Raw genomic sequence first — 23,489 nt, forward strand, 5'->3', positions numbered from 1 at the left:
GCAAGGTGTTTACCAGCTCTGTCAATGGTGAAATGGACAATTGGTTTGCATGCATGTCTCCTCAGTTGTTTAACCACCAAGACATAACATATGGTCACAGGATGCCTAAGCTCACAGCATTCCTCCCTCCCCTCAATTAATTATACCTAGTTTAGAATTCAATAAAATCTAATATTACAGATGGATCTTGATATAAACCAATGCTCATCAGAGATGTGCTCCCAGACCATTTTAAATACTAGGGCTTAGCTGGAAAATAAGACGAGAATATCTCAGAGCATCCTCTGTCCCTGCATGCTGAGCGATTGCAGCTGCCCCTTGCACAACTGAGATTATTTATTTATTTCCAATATCTTTAAACTGCCACAAACGGGGCAATAAACAAATACGAACATACCAAAAATAAAGGTAAAGGTAAAGGGACCCCTGACCATTAGGTCCAGTCGTGGCCGACTCTGGGGTTGCGGCGCTCATCTCGCTTTATTGGCCGAGGGAGCCGGCGTACAGCTTCCGGGTCATGTGGCCAGCATGACTAAGCCGCTTCTGGCGAACCAGAGCAGCGCACAGAAACACCGTTTACCTTCCCGCCGGAGCGGTACCTATTTATCTACTTGCACTTTGACGTGCTTTCGAACTGCTAAAAATACAATACACTAAAATATCATTCATAATATCCTTCCTAATATCCTAGGCATGTGAAGGCCAGTGAAAACAAGCCAAGCAGACTATGAAACCTATTTTAAACTTTTAAGTGCCTGAGCAAATGAGCACGTTTGTAACTGGTACTGAAACAATTGCAGTGTCACCATCAATCTTACTCCCAAAGGGAAAGGTGTCCCATAAATGAGGCACCACCACAAAGAAAGCACTTTTCTCAAGGATCATAGAAAAGAAACTCCCCCCCTCCCAAAAATTTTTTTTTTTTTCAGAAATTGGCAAATTGATAGAGGGAGAGGTGGTCCTTCAGATACTTGGGTCTCAAGCTGTTTAAAGCTTCAAATATCAGAACCAGCACCTTGAACTGAGTTCAAAAGGGAATATGCAACCAACACAAATCTTTCAAAATTGGTGTACTATGATTCAGTCTGGCTGAACCAGTCAATATTCTGGCAGCTGTATTTTGTACTAATTTAATTTGTTGGGTCATCTGCAAGGCAGCCCCGCATAAACACATTACAGTAATCAAATTGGGAAATTACCAGATCATAGATCACTGTGGCACGACAATCTCTGTCCAGGAACAGTTGTAGCTGGCAAACCAGCTGAAGCTAATAAAAGGCACTCCACATCACCAAAACCATTTGGGCTTCCAGTGACACTACTGGATCCAGGAGTATCTCCCAAGTTATATATCTGTTTTTTTGAGGGGGGGGGCTGAAACTCCAGCCAGAACAGACTGCATACCCAATTCCTGGGCATGGGAACCGCCTGCACACAGTGCCTCTGCCTTGTCAAGATTCATCCTCAACTTACTGGCCATCCAGTCCATTATTGAATCCAGACATTGGTTCAGCCTCACCTTATTCTGATGACACAGAGAAACAGAGCTGAATGACCCCACCCCAAACACTCTGATGACATCCCCCAGCAGGTTCAAATAGATATTAAAGAACATGAAAGACCATCTTGTTCCAGGGCTCCATGTCACAAGTGTCATGGAAATATGCCAAACTCTTCCCTCCCCACTCCGTACCTAATTCATACTACTTTCTGGAACTGACTCTGCAGGTAGGAGAACCACCACATCACCATGCCCCCAACTCCTATCCTACAGAGTCAATCCAGCACAATATCACGTTCACCAACAACAACAGTTATATCAGCAGCTATTAGCCATGATATCCATATCTATATCCAATCCTGCTTGCTACAGCAAATATTAACAGAAGAGGGCTGTTGCTTTCATGTCCAGTTTGTGATCTTCCCAAAGGCAACTCTGCTGGAAACAGAATGTTGGACTACGAAGGATCTTCAGACTGATCTTGCGCAGCTTTCCCTATATTCTAAGTATAAAACAGTGAGGTATAGTGGAGGGGAAAAGTAGAGGACCACAGGTCTGGGACTTTTTTCCAGAGCAGAAATTATGATGTCATCTGCAGGAGCATCACTGTAATTTCCAGGCAAGTGAATGAGCAAGAGGCTTTCCGGCTTGTTTACAACAAATTAACATAAGGAAAGTCAACATAATTGATGAAATGATCACACAGAGGCTTGATGCTTCTTTCTTTTTCTTGAAATGGTTCCTATTTCCAGCTATTTAAATGGTGACCTTTCTTTGTAAAATTGTTTGTGCTGCTAATTAAAAAGTTTGCATTTAAGCTGGCTGATTGTGTTTTGCGAAAACTCAGAGTATCTTCCAAGCTGAATCTATGCAGTCAGAACTAAGTAGCACCCAGTTCAATGGAGCTTAATCTCCTAGGGAAACTATGTGCCTAGGATTGCAGTCATGTTGATCCTAATAAATTAGGCATTATGCCATGCTGTTTGGTCAATGAGCATATGTGTGTATAACAATGAATTAACATAGCAGCCTGCATTTTGGGGCTCTCCTTGGGGACATGGCATTGGGATGAGCTCCTGCACTGCGAGATTAACCACTACACAACTGATGTGAAATTGATAGAGAGCAACACAGAGCAGGGATCAGATAAAGCTTCTCAGGTTTCCTCTGTCTCTCTCAGAATCTGCATTACTGCAGAAGCCAGGCTTGCCCCAAGCAACTTTGGGTTTTCTTAAAAGCTCACAGCAGGGACATAGAATCTCAGACCCAGGGTCCAAATGCGGCCCTCCAAACCTCCCTAACTGGTCCTCAGGACTCTCCCTAGGCCACACCATCCCTTTCCCAGCCACACCTGCTACTGGCCCTGCTTCATGGCCTCCTTGAGTACTTTTGCTTGTCTGGGAATGACTCTTGTTTTTCTGGATGGGGGACAGAGAAGGCTATGTGAGAGTGGGTAATGTCATCATCATCATCCTTTTATTCGACCGTCAGTCAGAAAAAAGTACATTTGTCAATACACAGTTAAAACATCCAAGAAGATTTTAGAACTTAGCCAACACTAAAATGGGCTAAACAGATAGCCCCATATCAATACTGTCAATTATAGTCTTGCGACGCTTAAAAGCTAAAAAAAGAAATTTGGCCACCAAGGAAGGTATAGCTCTAGTGACATTCAGCAAGTGTAAAACCTGGTTTTCTCCGGGTAGGAAGCTAAATTGACATAGGTGTGGGTCTATAAAATTTTGTCTAAGCTCTGCATAAGAAGGGCAAGTCAAGAGAATGTGTTCGGTGGACTCAACCACACCCATGGCACAATGACAGGTTCTCTGGGCGTATGGTACTCCCCTGTACCTTCCCCACAATATCGCAGAGTCAAGGACATTTAATCTAGCCACTGTAAGAAGTCTGCGGTATTCAACATAGTGGATTTCTGCAAGGTAGGGGGCTGGTATGGTCCGATAAATCTGGTCCCCTAGGAACATCCCTGGTTTTACCAGGGCTATGTCCTCTTGTCTGGCAATGTCACTCAGTCTCCGGGAGATCACAGCTCTAGCTTGATTGTACGTCATAGACTCAAAGTAAAGGTGAGACAATCTGCAGGATTGAACCTCGTTAATGACCTCCCTTTCCCACGATGATTGGAAATCGTCCCTCAATATCAAGGGGGCAATACGAGTGGGTAATGTCAAGAACACTCCCCAGCCACGTGAATGCACAAAGCAGACAGTTAACTCTTTATTGTCAAAGCTGACAGTCATTTCTATGGCTCCGAATACCCAAGCACACCAGTCTAGCGTCTCTAGGCAGCTATTCCCAGGTCCTCACTCTATGGAGCACTTGCAGCAACAGGGGGAGGGGGGTTGCAGCCGAAGTCTTGGAAATTATTTGCCGTGGGGCTATCAGACTTCTTGTGATCCGTACCAGATGGAGGCAGTTGCTACGACAACCGCTAGAATCTATCCTCTCTGCAGCAGCCTATGTTCCTTTTCAATGGAATGGCTTTGAGGCTCCACTGGCCAAGCCCAGAGGGCAGAGGTGAAACACACTGGCTGCCTGTATCTCTCCACTGTCTTGTATGGAGTATGACGTAAGGGGTTTCATCATGTTGTCATTAGAGTCTTAAACAGTTTAGCCAATGATTACAGCAGAGGAATAGCAGACTCCTGGCTGTCGCAGAAACACAGCTGGAAATTCCCTAGCACAAACATACCCTCCAACATTTCCTAGATAAAAATAGGTAATCAGTGTTTTCCATGAAGAACGCATCTGCACACTGTTCTCAAATGCTTCTTTCTTCCATTTCTTTTACAAACTGTTTCAGCACCACTGGTGCAGTGCAGAGCATTTATTACTTATACTGCCTTATACCATGTCAGACAACAGGTCCAGTGACTCTCCAGGGCGTCATTTAAGAGGCCATCCCAGTTCTACTGCCTGAGATCTTTTTTGGCACCTTTGGCAGGCAAAAATATGCCTCTACCCACTGAATGATGGCACCTCTGCTTGCTTCAAAACATGCCTGCCCACATGCCCTGTGGCCAAATAGATGCTGCTAGCTCAATACATTTTGCAGCCATGAACAGCTGTATCTGAAAGGCAAGCCCCAGAATCTATAGCAGAGGATGTTGGGCGGGGGGGACTCACCTCTCAAATCACATGCTATTTTAGCACTCTTAAAAATACTGTAAACCCCCGCCCCCCCCAAAAAACAAATTGCCACTCACACTGCAAAAAATAGATTCAAGTAATTGCTGCTTTTTGTACTACCAGAGATAGTGCCTCTGTGGCTTCTCCATCCCAACATGCCTGTCACCTTTTGCAGAAAGTCACAAGCTTCGCCTAATTAGCCAGCAAAGGAATTCCTCCATTATCATCTTAAGACTGAAAACAAATAGCAGCATGAGCTCTGTACCATGCCCTCTCCTAGAAACACTGTGGGTTGTTGTTGTTTTTTAAACATCCAGTCAAAGAAATAATTCTATACAACTTGAACACACATTGCATGTAGCCATCAGAAAATGAAGAATATGGGTCAAATTATAGATGCATTTCTCATGTCTTGTTAATTTTTTTAAAGCGCAATTGCGAGGGGAGGGTAATCAACCAGTGCATAAGAATGGTTAAGCTTTTCTCTACACTGTGGTCTCACTGAAAATCCCCTCCCAGCTGCTATTTGCTCTGGGAGGGAAGCTGTCATTGGTGCCATAGGCAGCTTCCTTATCAAGGGAAATAGAAGCTTAAGTGGTAGCAACTTTCAACAGGGCCACAGTGTGAGGTCACTTGTGCCCAAAACATGCCCACTTAAAAAAGCTTTTGCATGCCACTCCCATGTTAAAATGCTCATGCAGTTTAGATTCTAGCCTGTAATGAGAACTGCAAGAGCCACCATTTGGTGGCCATTGTTAGTTTCATTATTAACTTTTCAAATTTATTGCACTGTGCAAGGGGCTCTACAAATCCCAACATATTCTTACAATCAAGGACTGCAGTTAGCCTCTCAGCTACTTTCACATAACTGCACTGAAATCAGCAGGGAAATGGGGAGCCCTGAGAAGTCTGAATTTAGATCTGGTTCCACTTTTAATTACAGAAATGGAACTATTCAAGTGTGAGTGTGTACAAAATCAGGCATCCTAGTTATGTTATATTTATTTTGGTAAAAATAAAATAAAAGCAAGTTTCTGGTTCTAATGGTTCTAAAGACAGGTCTGAAAAGTATGCAGGCAAAATCCTGATGAAATTAGAGTAGCTCAATAAGCTGGAGATGTTGGGAGCAGGAAGTTGAAAAGTTATGAGATTGGGCTCCTGCACCTTACATAGCTCCTTCCCGATAACTAACAGGAGGAGAATCAATTATGCAAAGTAAGCAAAAATGCGTGCACATTTGTTAAGATTATCATTTACACAGTTGCAGATTCCAGTTATTCTTGGCACATCATGTTTTTTTTCCTGAAGCACTGAGCACACACAACCCTGTTTATATTACAGCCAACTGGTAATATAATTTCTGTATTTACAAACTGAAACAAGATTGAGGAGGCTCTTTGATGACTGCCAGTGCAATAAGCTTCCCCCGCAGTCTCTTTCAAGCGACTCAAAGCTCTGTTATGGAACTGAGCTGCCAAGGCTATCCCCATCCCTGCCTCTTGCCAAACAATCCCACAGAGTTTGGCTCTGTGGCACACAACAAAACCAGTTTGGATCATTGAGGGTAGGCAGGCTAGTGAATCTTCAGTTGGGAACATGCACATCCATGTTTAACATGACACTGTGGTCATGGAAACCATCCGTCATGTTAGGATTCTGCTAGAGTTGAAAGAATGTTGGACTGTGGAAATTTTCCAAGTGGAACTTGCATGTAAAAATATGATTATATATCCTCCTACTTTGATTCATCCATGCCCTCCCCACTCCCAGCATTCCCATTCATGCATTGTGCAAACTGGATTTGGGTGGTAAGAATGCAGTTCAAATGCTAGGGCTTGTGTTACAAAAGGGGAAAGCTTAAAATGCTATTAGTATCACTCAAAGTCATTAAGAAAAGAAAGCAGAGTTTAAAATCCTACTGCAGTAGCTCAGCGGCATTTTGCACATCAGCTGAAATGCCAATGTCTAAGACTTTCTTGGTTGCATACACACCATACACCATACATTGCTTCTCAGCCGGCTAAAAACAAAGGGGGGGGATACCATGCACTGTAGTTTATCCCTCACAGAGCTACAGTTCCCAGCAACCATTAACAAACTACAGTTCCAAGGATTATTCAGGGTGAGGGAATGCATTTTAAATGTATGTTGGGTACATAGCCTCTGTAAAGGTAAAGGGACCCCTGACCATTAGGTCCAGTTGCGGATGACTCTGGGGTTGCAGCGCTCATCTCGCTTTATTGGCCGAGGGAGCCGGCGTACAGCTTCTGGGTCATGTGGCCAGCATGACTAAGCCGCTTCTGGCGAACCAGAGCAGCGCACGGAAACGCCGTTTACCTTCCCGCCGAAGCGGTACCTATTTATCTACTTGCACTCTGATGTGCTTTATAGATTACTTTATAGATTATAAATGCTGCATTGATTTGTTAATAATACAACATGACTTTTGCTTTAATTGTGATGTTTAGCATATTTTTAGTTATTGCTTTGTTAACAGTGTTTTATAGGTTGTAATTGTTTCACTGATGATTTGTTATTTGTTTTACGTAATTTATGATGTATTTGTGATGTTCTATCATCTTATTAGTATTTATTGTTTATAAGCCACTTTGGGATTTGTCTGAATGAAAAGCGGCATAGAAATATAATAAATCAAATCAAATCAAATGAGGAAGGAGCAGTAATCGTTCTCCCAGATCCCAGCATAGTTGAATCACTCCTCTTCCATCACCACCTCCAGGCAATGCCATTGGTCCTTACTCCATCATGAACAGGGTGACATTAGGCCAACCACCATGCCAAAATACCAGCACACTTTCTCATCAGATGGAAAAAGGGCCCCAAGCCTTGAAACGGGCAAGGAGCACAGTGCATGCCAGTATGCCGCCTCACAGGTCACACTTTTCTGCTTCTGTGTTCAGGCAGCTGCAAACAGATTTTTTTCCAGAATCAAGTAACATGGAAATGAGCTCTAGATTTGCGCAATATTCCATTCCATTTCATTAGTATTCTGGAAGTGACTTTTACTTAATGTAAAAGCTCAGATTTAATCCGCAAAATAACAGTTAGGGAAACATCAAGGAAGCAGAATAAACTGCTGTGTGAATGCAGCCTCAGTAGGCGGCACCTTCCTGTGCTCTTAACAGAAGATAGTAACTTCAGAGATATGACTAGATTTTTAATAATAAGAATGCCTTATTATAACACACTGTAACAATCTGACCATTAATGGGTTAAAAGTAGAAACTCTTATTATGGACTACAATAAGACTCAGCCCATTAACCATTTTTCTTTTTATTTAGTGTATTCCACCTATAAATGGCATCATATCCCACAATACAGTCTCATTTATATTGTTACATGTGGCCATCCGATAACAAGGTATTCCTATAAAAAATAGGAGGATTTTTTAAAGGACAAACCAATAATGCTTAAAAAAAAACCTGCAAATATTCGCATCATTCAAAATGTATGAACAATTAAATTTTAAAATTGAAGAGGCCATTGAGAAAAATGCAGGGAATGCAAGCTGTTTGCTAAAAGACAAAGCTAGTCATAAAACTCTATAGTCTGATAGGGAAGTATCTTCCCCACTCAATGAGTTCTGTCATAAATGGTACAGACAACCAACTCAGCAAGTCCTTACTGTGGGGAAACTGTATTGCTTGGGTAAAGCATCCCAGGGCCCCTCCAGACTGGTGTTTTATTGTGGCTGTATTCAGCAACATGTTCTAGACACAATAATAGTGCATTAGTGGTGGATTTTATTCTGCTTTTGTTTGTTCTGCAAAGGCATCCCCAGTGTTACCACATGATTACTGTTCAGAGATGCCATAGTACAGCAAAAACAGGATAAAAATAAAGCAAAGCATTTGTGGCATAAAAAGTGACAGGATTCCAGCAGGAAGTTACAGAATACGTGCACTGACTGGCAATGCAAACGCCCCCAAAACTTTTGCAGGTAAAAACAGTATTGAAAACAGAATTATGTGTGACCACCCTGAGAGCATAACGAGCACAAATCATCAGGAACCACAATAAAAAGGATGTCTGGAGGGTAGCACACTTTGGCAGGAGAAAAATCTTAACACTTTCATCAATACAGAGAATGAAACAAATTCAATGTAGAAAACCTTACCACCCAGCAAATAAATTGCCTGTTGGCCAATGACATCTTCTCTCACACAAATATATTTTAATCATTGCCTATCACTAAAAATGACATTTGCATTCATGGTGTCCAGATTAGTAAGAGTCAACACCCAGTTGGAAAAAATGGCTCTCTTCTGCTTTCTATTCCTCACAAACAACCTTCATACATGATTGCAAATAACAAAGGAGAAACTCAAAGGCATTTGTATTTCTGACAACGTCATTAATCATCCAAGAACTAAGTGACAGGAAGAAGGTTTTGCTCGATGGGCCTTGAACTTGTAGCATTCTCTAGGCTCACATCCAAGAACCAGTCCAAGCCCTCTTCACCTTCAGCCTTTTCATGTCTGGCAAGCTGAAACACTGGCCTCCAAGCGGCAATACAGAAACCTAGCCAGCAGCTGATGTGCCTGAATCAGCAAAAGCAAACAGAACATAAAGCCACATGTTGAAAGACATTTATTAAACTAATTTCCCCCTTTATCCAGACCCAAGAATTTGGAGTGCATCCCTTGAAATTCCAATGGTGGAGCTCTGTGTTGAAGAAAATGAAGCATTTCTTATTACACAAAATAAAACTCATAGAACATATTGCCACAACATCTTGAATGGCCACTAGCACAAATAAGCAATGGATTAATACATTTTTTGATTTTCAACTACAGTCATAATAACCAAAAGAATAATCTTCATGGTCATAAACAGGATATCTCTGACATTTCTGATAACCAAATGTTGGGAGAGCATATGGTATACAGGAGTATCTCTCTCTCTCTCTCTCTCTCTCTCTCTGTGCAAGATGGCAGAAGATGGAAACTATTATCATGAACTAAGGTCCCTTTGGAATCTGATTGCCTAAAGTTGGGACAAGGGATGTGTGAGGGGATGGACTACTAGCCTGACCCAGCAACAATACATACTGCGGATGGAGGATACCATTTGTTAATTCTCCACTATGTTAAAAATTCATTGAGAACAAAAAAATCAACATAGTAAGCAAAGGACTAAGTTAGACCATACCTCCCTGATGTGTTTGTTTTCTGCTCAAAGGAAAAAAAATTCCATGGCATTTAGAAATGGCAACAACCTACCCACCACATTCTGAACTGGTTTGGTCTACCAGCTCAATTATTGTCCCATCTCATTACACTGCATGTGTAGACTAGGCCTCTAAAACAAAGCAAGGTGTGTGGCTCTGTATCTTGGTGCTGACTCAGTTCTCAATAGGTACCACTGAGTCCCATGTAACAAAATTAACAGACAGCACTGTGAGACACAGCTGTCACTGAAGCCACACCTCATCCAAAACATGAGGGTCTCCCAGAGTAGGGGGAAGCTTTAGCCATCCCCTCAGTAATGTCTCTATGTACACCACCCAGGACTTTCTCCCATGGCTGTGGAGGTCTTCAACCACATCACTTTAAATATTCATATTGCTTTTTTTAATTGTATGCTATTGCTTCTTTCATTTTTACTATTGTGTTTCATTGTATTCCAATTTGAACTGCATGAAATTTAAATTGCAATGCAAGAAAATACAGTACATAAGAAATCAAAGAATCAATAAAAATACTATCAAAACCTGGACAGCATGAAGCACAGCACATTACAGTTGCCACAACAGTGCAATTCACTTGCCACAGCAGGCAGAAAAATCATTAAGTGGTCCGCCAAGACTCTCCGCAATTTTCAAATGGATCTGGGTGTGTGGAGAGTTTGGGAAACACTTGTAGAGTAGAGTATTGCCCTTGAGGGCAATATAATGGCTGGGACAAATAATAACTACAACCCCCTGACAGCCTGTGGTGAAACGCAATCCACATCCACAAGGTCTCTGCAATAAACATAACCATCCCCTCCACATCATTATTATGGGTATGTCTAATAACGACAAACAGCAATGGAAAAGGTGAGCTATACATGGAACAAACAAATAAATAACCACAATTTTTAAAGACTCCCTTGGGGTTTTTCCCTGAAACATTAGTCCCTTGTACGCTATACTTCATTATCCACAATAAATCCACACCCCTGAACATATTAATGATGGAGGGATTTATTCTCAAAGACCCAAACAAAATCTAAACCATGACATTTATGTGCAAAATGGGAGACTCACTCTTCAAACAACAGCAGCCTCCGTTCCAGTCGTAAAGCCCAAACACTCAACACTGGTGCTGGCAGAGTGACATTGTGGCCATAAATCTCCCATCATTAGAGACTCTTTGCTTCTCATTTACAGCAACAAGTGCTCAAGGGCAATAAATCCCCATCCTCTTTTCTGAAAAGGCCCATTTGAGATGCTTCAGTGAGGCCGGGATTATTCACCAACAACTTGGCTTCCTTAGAGAAAATGTGACGGTCAATCTTGAAAAGGGAATAAGAGCAGTTAGTTACTACCAGCCATTCCCCTACACGAGATCAGTATGAGAACAGACAACCTCATTTTTCCAACAGAATCACTGGGTTGGGTGAAAACAAGTCACTGGAGTGGGGGGTTATAGCTCAGTTGCTGAGCGCGTGAGTTGAATGCAGATGATCCCAGGTTTCAACCTCTGGCATTTCCAAGTAGGACTAGGAAAAAGACCTGCCTGAAATGCTGGAGAACTGCTGTGAGCCAGTGTAGCCAATACTAAGCTAGATGGACCAACAGTCTTGCTTAGTATAGGTATAACTCAGCATAAGGGATAAGGTACCTTCCTAAGTGTGGGTTACCAGGTAAAAAGTACCTGTGTTATTGAAACTAAGCCAGTGTGGGCTTGCTAAGTTTCTCAGATAGAAACAAAGTGGGGTCTCACGTAAGTATTCTCTGCTTTCCAAGGAAGAGCAAGATATAAATAGAATGCATCACCTGAAGCTGTGTTACTGTATTTTAAAACATGTAAATAGCAGGTGCTATTTAACACACTATATTGAAAATAACCCCTTCATGGATTGCTGCCTTGCCATGGCGAAGGGGCTTGAATAACTCAGAGAAGCTATGAACTATGCCGAGCAGGGCACCCAAGATGAACAGGTCATAGTGGAGAGTTTTGACCAAACATGATCCACCTGGAGGAGGAACCGGCAAGCCACTCCAGTATCCCTGCCAAGAAAACTCCATGGACAAAGATTTGACCAAAGGTTTGACCAAACTGCGGGAGGCAGTGGAAAACAGAAGTGCCTGGCGTGCTCTGGTCCATGGGGTCACGAAGAGTCAGACACGACTAAACGACTAAACAACAAAATTGAAAATAAAACTGCCAATATCATCTTCCCTAAGCACCTCCCCCCCATACCCTGCCACTACCAGACTATGGCATTCCTATACATAATATTGTATATATCTTGCTATATAATAAAGTTGGAAGGCTGTCATTACACTGCAATAGGCAGCCATGGCAACTCTGTGACAACAGAACAGACAGGCAAGCAGTACAGGTGGCAGAACAGCCCAGGCAAGTTGTTTAAAGGAGTGGCAAGGTGCTCAAAACCTTTGGTGAGACAATACTGGGAATTCTGTGTATAGTTCTGGCCACCTCACCTCAAAAAGGAAATTATAGAACTGGAAAGGGTTCAGAAAATGGCAACCAAAATAATCAAGAAGTTGGAAGAAGTCCCCCTATGAGGAAAGGTTATAACATTTAAGGCTGTTTAGTTTACACAAAAGTGAGTAGGGGGGGCGTGATAGGTTTAAGCTGTGGAGAAGAAGATATGTTTTTCTTCCTCTCTCAAATAATGCTAGAACACAGAGCTATTCAATGAAGCTGAATGTTGGACGATTCAGGACAAAATACTTTTTCACATAGGCAGTGATGGGCACCAGCTTCTCTGTCCACTTTCTCCATCCTTGTTCTTCTCCCAGTTAGTCTTAGTTAGCTTCAGTACGTCAAACAAACTGTTTGTTACTTGGTAAAAGTGGGTTGGAAAGAGGAATGGTGGAAAGGGAGGTTTAGCCTTATATTTTATTAAGAATTTGTTATATGTATAAACTGATGAGGAAACAATAGAAGTTGGATTTAAAGGGGGGGGGAGGAGAGCTTCTCTTGACTGGCATCAAGCTCCCCCTCGCCACAAGTGCTGCTACTCAACATGCTATTTTCCACCATGAAGACTCATTTAAGAAAGAAAACATGACTTCAGGAAGAGGACTCCACTGTCAGAAGTTTGCCCTCCTTCCATAAAAAAAATGCAAGTTGTGTACCCCTGAAGGTAACTACAGTGCAGGCAACATTGCATTGAGGCAGCTCCCCCAAAACAAAATCACAGAATCATAGAATTGTGGAGTTGGAAGGGATCATGAGGTCAACTAGTCCAACCCTCTGCATTGCAGGACTCTTTTGCCCAGAACCCATGACCCTGGGACGAAGAATCTTATGTTCTACTGACTGAGCTATCAAGAGGATAGTAATAACCCTGACAGTAGTACCTGACGCCAGTAGCCTTTAGTTAAGTCAGCATAGGGAAGGGTACAAAACTGGGCTATGGAGCATGGTAGATTTATTGTTTTATTATTTATTTTGACTTTATAATAAAAATCTTAGCATGATTTTCAGGAACTGCTTGTCATTCCACTGGCATAAACAAACACCCACCTTGATCTAAATCAGGCTGACACCCAGGAAACTGCCTCAAGCCTTACTCACTGACAAAGCAACTTTGTGGAGAGGCGGGAGAAACACGGGAACAGAATGTGGAGGTGTCAAAACCAGGGGAAAGGGTTGTGACCTCAGCGATAGGAGGATGGAGTTGGAAATATATCTAGACACCCAGAGAGGGTCCTTCTCAAAGAAGCCCCAGGCATTTGCTTTGGAAGCTCACAACACTTGGGCTAAAAAGATCCCATTAATTCACTGTTTCCTTACATTTGCTTAACTGCCTTAGATGTTTGCCCTAAAGATATTAAATTGTTGCTGCAGGGGGAAAGAATACTGGCTTTCCCCTTTGGGAAGCAGAGAATGCCAGCTGGAATAATAAAAGCAAGACAAAGGAAGGGAACTTTAAATTAATCTTGGGACTAATTACTGAAGCATTTGAAAGGCACATTCCAAAAGTTATCTGGGCTGCAATTAAGAGCTGCTCTAAGCTGCTTCCCGCTTCAGACTATGCTGTCATGCTGCACAATAGGAATAATAATAGCATTTACCATTTGTATGACACTTTGAACTCTCTAAACTTTAGTCTAAAGTGAATCACATATATTATCTCAGTAATCCTTACAATGGAGCTATAAGGAAGCCCTGCATTACTATATTATTATTCCCATACTGTGCATAAGGGTCTGAGGCAGAGAGATCTTTGTTTGCCTAAGGCAACCTAGTGAGTTCATGGCAGAGGCAGGATTTAGCTTCCCATTTTAATGGGTGCTTCCTGGTTTCTAGTTCTGATTGTCAGTCACTAGTGCAATAAGAACACACTCCCTCCTCCCTTCTCTCATGCATCTTAATGGAAAACTTCCAGGTTTCATAAACCACAATTTCCCATGATGTCCAAATCCAGGAAACTGTGGTTTAAACTATTGATTACAAACTAGCTCAATCCGGGTTTTCAACCCAAGATGACAGTCAGAGTTTAAAGCATAGTTCAGATAAAGAGATTGTGGTTTAACAGACCCTAGATGTCTCAAAGTGAGATAGATGCACAATGGAGGAGAGAAGGGAAGAGGAGGAAGTTATGTGGGCAGAATTCATCAGACTGATATTACGACATCTGAATTGGGTCTAACTCTCAGGAGTTATTCCAAGTCTCTTCTCCAAAGACAGAAGGAACCTCCATTCCTGCCCAAATACAGGAAAGGAAAGGAAATTTTAAGGGCTGCCACTATACATTTAAAGCACACAACTCCTGCCAGAGGATCATGGGAACTATATTTTGTTAAGTGTGCTGGGAACTGTACATTACTTTCCCCAAAACTATCCCCATGTGCTTTAAAAGTGCTTTAAATGCACAGCGTAGATGTAATGAAGTATAGACCTCCACCCATGTATGGTGCCTCACAAGGGACTTCACATATCACCTGTTTTTGCTGCCTACCTGGGACTGGATTGGGGAAAAGGAGTAGTGAGTAACTGGCAGGCCACAATGTATGACTGCTGGGCTGTGTTCCACTTGGGGGCAGGGGGTTCACAAATTCTGCAGGTCTGAGTAAACACAGCTGAGCAGTTTGGTCCACAAGGATGCACAATGTACGTGGGGCCAACAAGGCCCAGCTCCCTGGAAGGTGGTATCCCCAAGGAGGGATTGCATTGGTCCCCGCGCCACACATCCTTGCAAGCAGTTAGCAAAGCTTCACAACCTTCTCATGACAGCAGTTCCTTTAAGAAGCCTGTATTGTCAAAGGGTAGGAAATGTTTCAACAGCAAGAGGCCAAACTGAAGGCAAATCAGGACTTCCCTTGCCTGCAAAGATGCTTTTGCAGCCTGCCTCTGAGCTTTGGGGAGCTTTAAAATCCATCTTTAGTTTTTTCCTTGACTGAACATATGCCAAGGAAAAAACACCCAAAAAACACTTTTCAGCCTTGAGATACAGAATGAAAAATTAATCCCCAATAGAAGACAAATTTCCTTCACTGCTCTCTCTCACTCTCTTCCTTTCTCTCTTCTAGGTTTAACAAGGGTTTGAAAGTTTTTTCTCTCCCCCCCGCATGCCCCCGCATTGCTGATGCTCAGCCTGAGTGAACCATTTAAAATCCTGCATCCTGCCGTTGTTCAGCAATTCCATGAACCTGAGTTGTAATGTAATCTTGTGGACCTTAATTGTTGAGCTGTGAAACACAGATTAATAGCATCTTAAGGGAGTTCTCCTCAAGGGTAGAGTGGGGGGGGGCAGATGTCAAGCTCTTGTATATGGAATTCCAAGCATTTTGCCAGAGCTAAGGCAGCAAGTTACCAGACACATTTTATTTTTACATGGGCTAGTTCATGGATAATACCAAGGATTGACAGTGAATTGTGATAGCAATGCTGCAAGCAATGGCTGCTCCGTGAATTTATAGTGGGCTGCTCATAACCTCAAAAATCATTAGAATTTTGGCTGGCAACTTCAGATCAATGTGAAATTCACCTTCCCTTCATTTGAACCTGGGTAGCTCACTTTCCTGGCCTTGTGCTGCTGTTTCCCTATCCACCCCCCTTCTTACCCATAACCCTGATTCTTCTTCACCTTACAACTCAGTGGTACTTTATTTCCTTGAACTCTAAGTTTCCACCATCACACACATCCTTCCATGTCAGGCTGGAAGGGAGTAAATAAAAGGATGGATCTCTAAAAGAAAGTCACAGCAAGATTATTATACAGAGAAACCTAGAGGAGTAGGCATTGCATTTTCCGGAGAAAAGCACTAAAAGGACCTGGGGACAGAGCGAGCTGTGCCACTTGTTTTCCTAAGCAATGTACACAGCTGAAATGCAGCAAGTCCAAGGCCCATGTGTTCTTATCCATGATGACAGCCACCATTAAGGGGAAATTATGCCATAAGAAAGGCAGTGATCAGTAGGCCCATATTTCTGGAAAAGATTGGAAAGCAGGGCAAGGACATTGGATAAGGACCAAGGTGTTGGCTTCAGGTGCTGCAGTTGATGCAGAAAATACAAGTTGTCTCAAGGGTGTCTTTGAGCAACCTGCAAAGTTTGGACTAGGGAGTCAAGATGGAAGCCCCACAGTGTGATTGCAGTATTTGGCCAGTGAAAGGACTATTGGCTTTTTCTAGACGGTGGGGTTTCCAACTGTGGGGATAGCTTTGCAGAAAGCTCCTCAAGATACTCCTGATCCTCAGAGGAGTCTACAGCCAAGTCATCAGAAGCTGGTGGCAGAGGTGTTTCCTCAGCATTCAGTGTTGAGATGTGGGCTCCAACAGATTCACATGGGAAGAGGATCTGCTGTTGTTGGTGCACTTGGCTTCTACGGATTTCTGGTCCAGAGCCATAACACCAGCAAGCAGCCTGATACAAAATGTGATCTTTCCAACTTATGCAATAATTCAGCACCACAGACAGCAGCATTTCATACACCCAGCCTGCCTTGGGAGGCCGTGTTCCCTCTTCCAAGTCCATTTTGCAAGCTGAATCCTAAACTGGGTTGGGTGACTATGACTCAGTTGCAGGAGATCCAAATATTTTCTCTCTTGCTAGCTTGACTATTACCTTTTGTGGAGAAATCACATTTGCTAAGCATTCATACCACAATATTTGGTCACTGGGAAAATTCCCCAGCATTCAAGGCATGCTTTGTTGCTGCAAATTTAGATCTGACAGTTTGTTCCATCCTCTTTTCCAAACCAGTACAGCTGCAGGTCGTGCTGTTTTCCAATATAAACTTATCAACCAGCTAGGATTTTACTAGTTCATTACAATATATGCTTTATCAGGCAATGGGGTCTGAAAAGCTCATAAATCTCAGATCCTGACAGATGCTGCCCTAACTTCTCCCCAAACCCTCCTGGTTTTGCACCACTTTCACCTGCCTTGCTGCTCATACCCACCTAGGCGACTCAGAGAGCCAGTATCAAACCAAAGGATTCTGCCTAATACTGAGTCAGACTGATATGCCCTCTTGCTTAGTATTGTTGACACTTACTAGCAGCAGTTCTCCCTGATTTCAGACAGGTTGCATTCCCAGCCCTACCTGGATATCCTGGGGATGCTCTACCACTGAGTTGAAACCCTTCCCCAGTAACTGGGAACCCTATTCTGAGCATTGGTTTAGGAGAGTCATGAACAAGTTACCAAACCAGTAAGGCTACCACTAGCAACTGGAACCTCTGGGAGGCTAAGGAAGAGAAGTCACCATCAGTGTCCTCCCTGGGGCTTCCCTTTTTCTACTGCCAGCCTCCTTTGGAGGACAGATGAGGAGACCAACACTGATTTATCTAGTGGCCTGGTAAGAAGACTTTACTCCCTTTGTTTACTGTCAGTTAAGTCCAGAGCAAAATGAAAGCTATGCATTAAGTGTAGGTTATTTATTTGTTATATATAATTTATTCTGTGTTTGCTGAATTGTTGGTTTTTTTCCTATTTGAAAACATTGCTGTGTTTTGTCAGTGGGTGTCCCCCCCCCCAAAAAAATTTATATTTTGATGGTAATTGTGAATGTTTGTGGTAAGCTGCTGTGGGCACGGCACACTGTGGGAAAGCAGCATGTGAATAGGAAAAAAAAAAAACCTAAGTAGTTTCAGCAGGAAAGGAGAAAAGAATTGAAGTGAACTAGAAAAATCAGCACAGCAGCCAAATCCTGCTATTCAAACCCATTAGGGAAGTTGGCTGGGTATTGGTCAGTGCTTGGAACGATCTCGTTTGGTTCAGTGAATTTCACTAAATTAGTTCAAAAATATCTGAACTACCCCTGAAAGTAGTTCCTATAGCTGCTGCATGAACTGAATGTGAATTAAGTTTGGGGGTAAAATGATGAACGATTTCTTATTCATCTTCAAATTAATTCTCTTGCATGTGGTGATTTTTTGTTGTTGTTTTTTGTTTGTTTGTTTTTTGTATGCTTTTAGACTCTTTGGGCCTTTACAGCTGAAAGATCATAATTGTTGGAAGGGGGCCTAAATTAAGCAACCCACATCCGTGTGTGTGTGTGTTTTAATGTTCTCTTACTTTATACTCCAGGATAGCACCTTGTAACATTCTAAATGCTGAGAATTTTTTTGGCAAAGATCATTTGGGTAAACATTTGAATTGAAATGTGAGCCAAACTAGTTTGTTTTCTAAAGGGTCGAACTATTATTCTATGAGTCTATAAACTGGAATTAGTTGAGGGTTTTTTCATATTGAAACAGAACCAGTTCCTTTAAAAAAGAAGAAGAGCTCCCCAAGTTCTGGTACTGGTGGTGCTGGCCAAGGGTGCAGCCCCACTTTAGTGGCAGCACTCAGCCTCTGTTCCTTTGCTTATCCTGACAGAAAACTGCCTCTGCTGGCTGGTTGAAGGGGCAGCTGCATTTCGTGACATGCCAGATGCCTCGTTTAGATCTTCCTCCTGCTTCCAGGCCATCAGCCTGATAAGTACAGGCTGGGACACAACACTTGGAAGAGCCTGTCAGTGGGGTTGATGTGGTGGAGAAGGGGCGTCTCAGGCTGCATTAGAGAGAAGACTCCCTCCCGGGCATGCCATCCTTTCTGCTGCAAACCCACCTCCTTCGGCTCCCTGTCAAGGAGACACAACTTAGATTTCAGAAATAGCCTTGCTGTTTTGCTTATGGGTAGTTTTTATTTTATTTTTTTTAGAAAAGAAGGATGTGGGTATCCTGCATAGTAGGCCCTGCCCACCCCCTGCCAACAGCTATTACAAACCCCTCCCCTGTCCCAGTGGTGCACAAGATCCTGCCCCCCTGCAGCTCCCTACAATTCTATCAGGGTGTTCAAATGTCAGGACTGCCTTCAAGCCATTAAGACGTAAAGCAGTTAATAATACTCACTTATGTATTCAAGCTTCGCAAGCTCAAGAACGACATACAAATTCAGGCAGCCAGGAGGACTAATAGCTATGACACCCACCCATCAATGTGCACACTGACAGGGAACAGAACCAATATTTCAGCCCCACAGCGCCAAGCTGCCTGGAAGCTGTACATCAGGCGGTACTCAGATGCATTTTAATTCCTAGCCTTTTGGCATAAGCCTGTTTGCGGCGGCGGTGGGGGGGTGTTTTGTTTTTGTTAAGTGGTTCTGTATAGCTCATGAGCAGCCAAGAGCCTAGACAGAAGTTGGCTTTATCTATGCAAAAGTATAATGAAATGATAGTACACAGAGACGGAGCATAAGGTAAGGCAAATGGGCTTCCTAACAGAGTGTCTACATGGAGACTTCGTGGATGGGTTTTATTTGACACTCAGAACCTTCTTATATTCATGGAGGATAAACTATCAATGGCTATTAGTCGTGACGGCTATATACTACCTCCAGGATCAGAGGCAGCATTCCTCTTGATACAGGTTACCAGGGAGAGGACAGGCTGCTGTGCTAGACAAACCTTTCGACTCATGCAGCTGGGCTCTTATGTACTTATAGTAATAATTACACGAGAACATAATAATACATGATGTTATTAAAATGCATAATATCATACATAATCTCTTATGTACTTAAAAGGCATAATTATTGTTCTGTAGTTATTGTGCTCTTATGCACTGATTATGCTGTTATGTACATATGGTCTTAGGTACTTAGACCACATAAGGCTGATTGTTAAAAACACAGAATGCTTAGGGATAAGAAACTCATAGGGTGGTTAATGAGTAGGAAAACCAAATTACATTAATGTCTGTGAGTGAACTGGGGTGTGGCCACAGAACCAATAAAACTTTTGTGCACAAATGAATGTGAGGTACCTGATGTCTTGTGTAGAAACAAGATGCAGGCAAGTGTCCAATAATACACCAACCACAATTGTTCTGGGCAAACTCTGTGGGTCTCTTGATTCACGCTCAAGACATGGAAACCCTGGAATTACAGCCGTGGAAGAGAGCTCATGGTGAAAGGACACCAATTTTTATTTTATTTTTTTGGGAGGGGGAGAGAAGAGCTGTGAAATGTCACTGCCTTGGGCCCATGCACATTGCAGAGCCTTCTCCTCGCAAAGGTTGCCATGGAAACACACCTCACCCATATCTAGGCCTGAACTTGTGCTCCCGGCGTCCTATTAAGCCTTCCCTTGGGGTTTGGTAGCCTGGGAAATTATTTCCTGCATCTGAGGGGAAGCTCGGGGCTGCTGAAAAGGTTACAGTAACCAGCTGAGATTGGTTGGTAGTGTGGTGCCCATTTGCTTGATTTCTAAAATGAAAGGCCCACAAATCTAAATTCCACAAAGAAACTGGATTCTTTTCACATAGGAACACAGGAAGCTGTTTTACACTGAGTCGCATCTTTGGTCCATGTAGCGCACTACTGCCTACACTGACTGGCAGCATCTCTACAGGGTTTCAAGCAAGGAGTTCTCCCAGCCCTGCATACAAAGCAGATGCTCTGTCATTGAGTTGCAGACCTTCATCTTCACATCTTATTCCATTTTATTTTATTTTTTTGTATTCACCTATTGCTTTACAATACAGATGTACCAAAGCCAACACCATTTTCCCCCCATCCCCCAATACATTTACATTTCTATTTCCTCAATCCATTTCTATTTCCTCATTCCAAATTTTCAGGGGGTTGGCCATGCTTACTTATTAATAAAAACAAGATACACTGAGCATATACCAGAAAGGTGCTATTTGTTGCCTTATTAAATTGCAGGCTGAGCTCTGGGATCAAAAACAAAAACATGGAGGAAACTCAGGAGTTGTTTTCTGCAACTCTGTCCAGGAAACATGCCCTGATGGACTTATGCCAGGAAGAGGTGGAAATTGAATGCCTTAAAAACAGCCTGAAACAGCAACATGTCAGGGCCTTGATGGAGCAAATTATGACAGTAGCAGAGGCAAGAGGAGACAATGGTTCACGGTGACTGGACCAGCTGGCACCAAACGGATCAGATATTATTAGCATATGTAAACACCAGTTAGCACAGGAATATTTGCATATGCCAACTCCCCCAACCCAACCCAAGAGAGGATTAAGCTGTATGATCATTTAGATGGAAATGACTTGTAAAGTAAACAGATCTTGATCCGTGTGGATTTGAAGCGTCTTGATCCTCCATAGTTAAGCTGTATGAAGCTGTGCCATAATTGCTAGCTCAAAGTAAATGGATTCAGCTTTGAACTGTGAGTGCTAATCCATCCAGGGCAAGTGACCTCTCCGAGCTTCTCTCTTTTTAAGGATCACAGTGCTGAAAGGGACCAAAAGATAATCAAGTCCAAACCCCAGCATGAATATTCACACACTATCCACCACACTCAAGGCAGAGGCTACAGGATGCCACCAGCAGAGAACAGTTGCACCACACAGATTCTCAAGTGAATGAACCAATCTATGTAGTACTGGAAAAAGTAAAAGTAAGGCAGAGCCATTTAATTCAAAGCAAGTAAGCTAAACCACATTGTATATAAGAAGTTAATCCCCCCCCCAAAAAAACCGGTTCCTCTTCACATACCCTCTCTCATGATATAATGGCTAGTTCCATGGAAACTTGTTGTGATCAACACTGCATCTATGTGCTCAGAGGCACACTACTCTCCAGCTGACCAGCATGTGCTGAGAAAACTGCCCCACAAAATTGTTGCAAAAAGGATTTATTAGATGTTGGCTTCTGTGGGGAGGCATTTTTGTGAATGGATATTCTTGCTGGCTGGCAGCAAAGTAAATTCAGAGTATGGGGTCAAACTCCTTATTCATATAAATAAAAGTTACACAACATGTATTTCCACCTTCTACCCTCCCCAAATCTAGCCACTACTTTCCCCATCATTGTTCCATTTGGGGGAGGGGACAGGCACCAACCCAGAGAAGTACATTCTCCCTCTGCCCTCAGCCTGGGATACAGTGTGGAAAAGAAATTAATGGTCTATAGTGCCCTTTGGGCAGGTGATAGGAGATGAGAATAGCAGACTGTTAATTCATGACTATTGAACCTTACTGTAATGCAACCTTCTCTTTGGCTTCTTGCAAATGTCAAGAGAAGGGTGACACAAGAACCAATCTGTGGGCACTGTGCTGAGGCAGAGCACACAAGGGTCCTTCAGCCAAATCAAAGCCTTTCTGTGAGATGCATGGGAGGGGCCCATATTCATGTCCAGATCCTTTCAGAATAGAACATTCTTTTAAAATCTCTTCTCTAGCACTTGCAAAAAAAAAAAAATGCTTTGCAATCCTTGTATCAATGATGCTCATTATGAACTTGTTATCACATCCAACTAGAATAGCTCAGTTGGTAGAGCATGAGACTCTTAATCTCAGGGTTGTGGGTTCAAGCCCCATGCTGGGCAAAAGATTCCTTCATTGCAGTGTGTTGGATTAGATGACCCCCATGGTCCCTTCAAACTATATGAGTCTATGATAGATGGGAAATCAAATCCAAGAAAGAATCTGACTTGCATAGGTAATGCCTGATTAAATATGAGAAGGTGAGGATGAACTATTCATATCTGTCAAGCTGAGAAAGAGTCCATGAGGTAAGTAGAACTACTATCCACAAAGAGGCCATGCTAGTTCTAGTGTATATATTTTATTTTTTTGCTTAAGTCTCGACCCAGTTGACTCTGGTGACTGAGAAGAGAAATATTTTGCTGCTGAAGTGATCATGGGAAGGAGTAATGTCACCTCCAGACAACTATTCTATACTGACACATTATCCACTCTACCCTGTCCTCGTTTGACTCCACCCAGTCCTTTGTTTCTGTTCTTGCCATCTGTCCTCCTCTCCATATTTCTTTTAATGGAAATTAGTTGCACTACGATGGACTACCACCCTGCATGCTCTTTAGAATAAGCTATAGTGCTATATCACCCTGGCTGGGATTCAGCAAGATTAAGCCCCAATTTGTAAAGCTTCCCAAAGTTATGGAGAAATGCCCCCCTCTTTCCAGAAAAAAATATGTTAAATTTGGAGTTTGTGAGGTCTTCCTGCCTTGTCCCCAACCCCATGCAGTTCACTCCCCACTCTCCTCCACCTGCGTCTGAAAGGTTGGAATCCTTCATCCAAATGTTTTATCTCCTCCACCCCTGTTAATTGTCAGCACGCCAGGTTACAAGAGGCATTCACACAATTACTGCGCACTCCCCCTCTTTTTTCAAGCTGGAAGGTAGCTGCATTATGGTGCAATGCCTGCTCCCA

At 42.7% G+C, this 23,489-nt stretch overlaps 1 protein-coding gene across 3 annotated transcripts in view; it reads right to left on the bottom strand.

Moving 5' to 3' along the window:
* Positions 1-23,489, bottom strand: part of LOC310747836 (acid-sensing ion channel 2) — a 381,589-nt gene that overhangs the window by 337,634 nt on the left and 20,466 nt on the right. The window lies entirely within an intron of this gene.

Source organism: Podarcis filfolensis, assembly GCF_964270895.1.
Source record: "Podarcis filfolensis genome assembly, chromosome: 13".
Lineage (NCBI taxonomy): Eukaryota > Metazoa > Chordata > Lepidosauria > Squamata > Lacertidae > Podarcis > Podarcis filfolensis.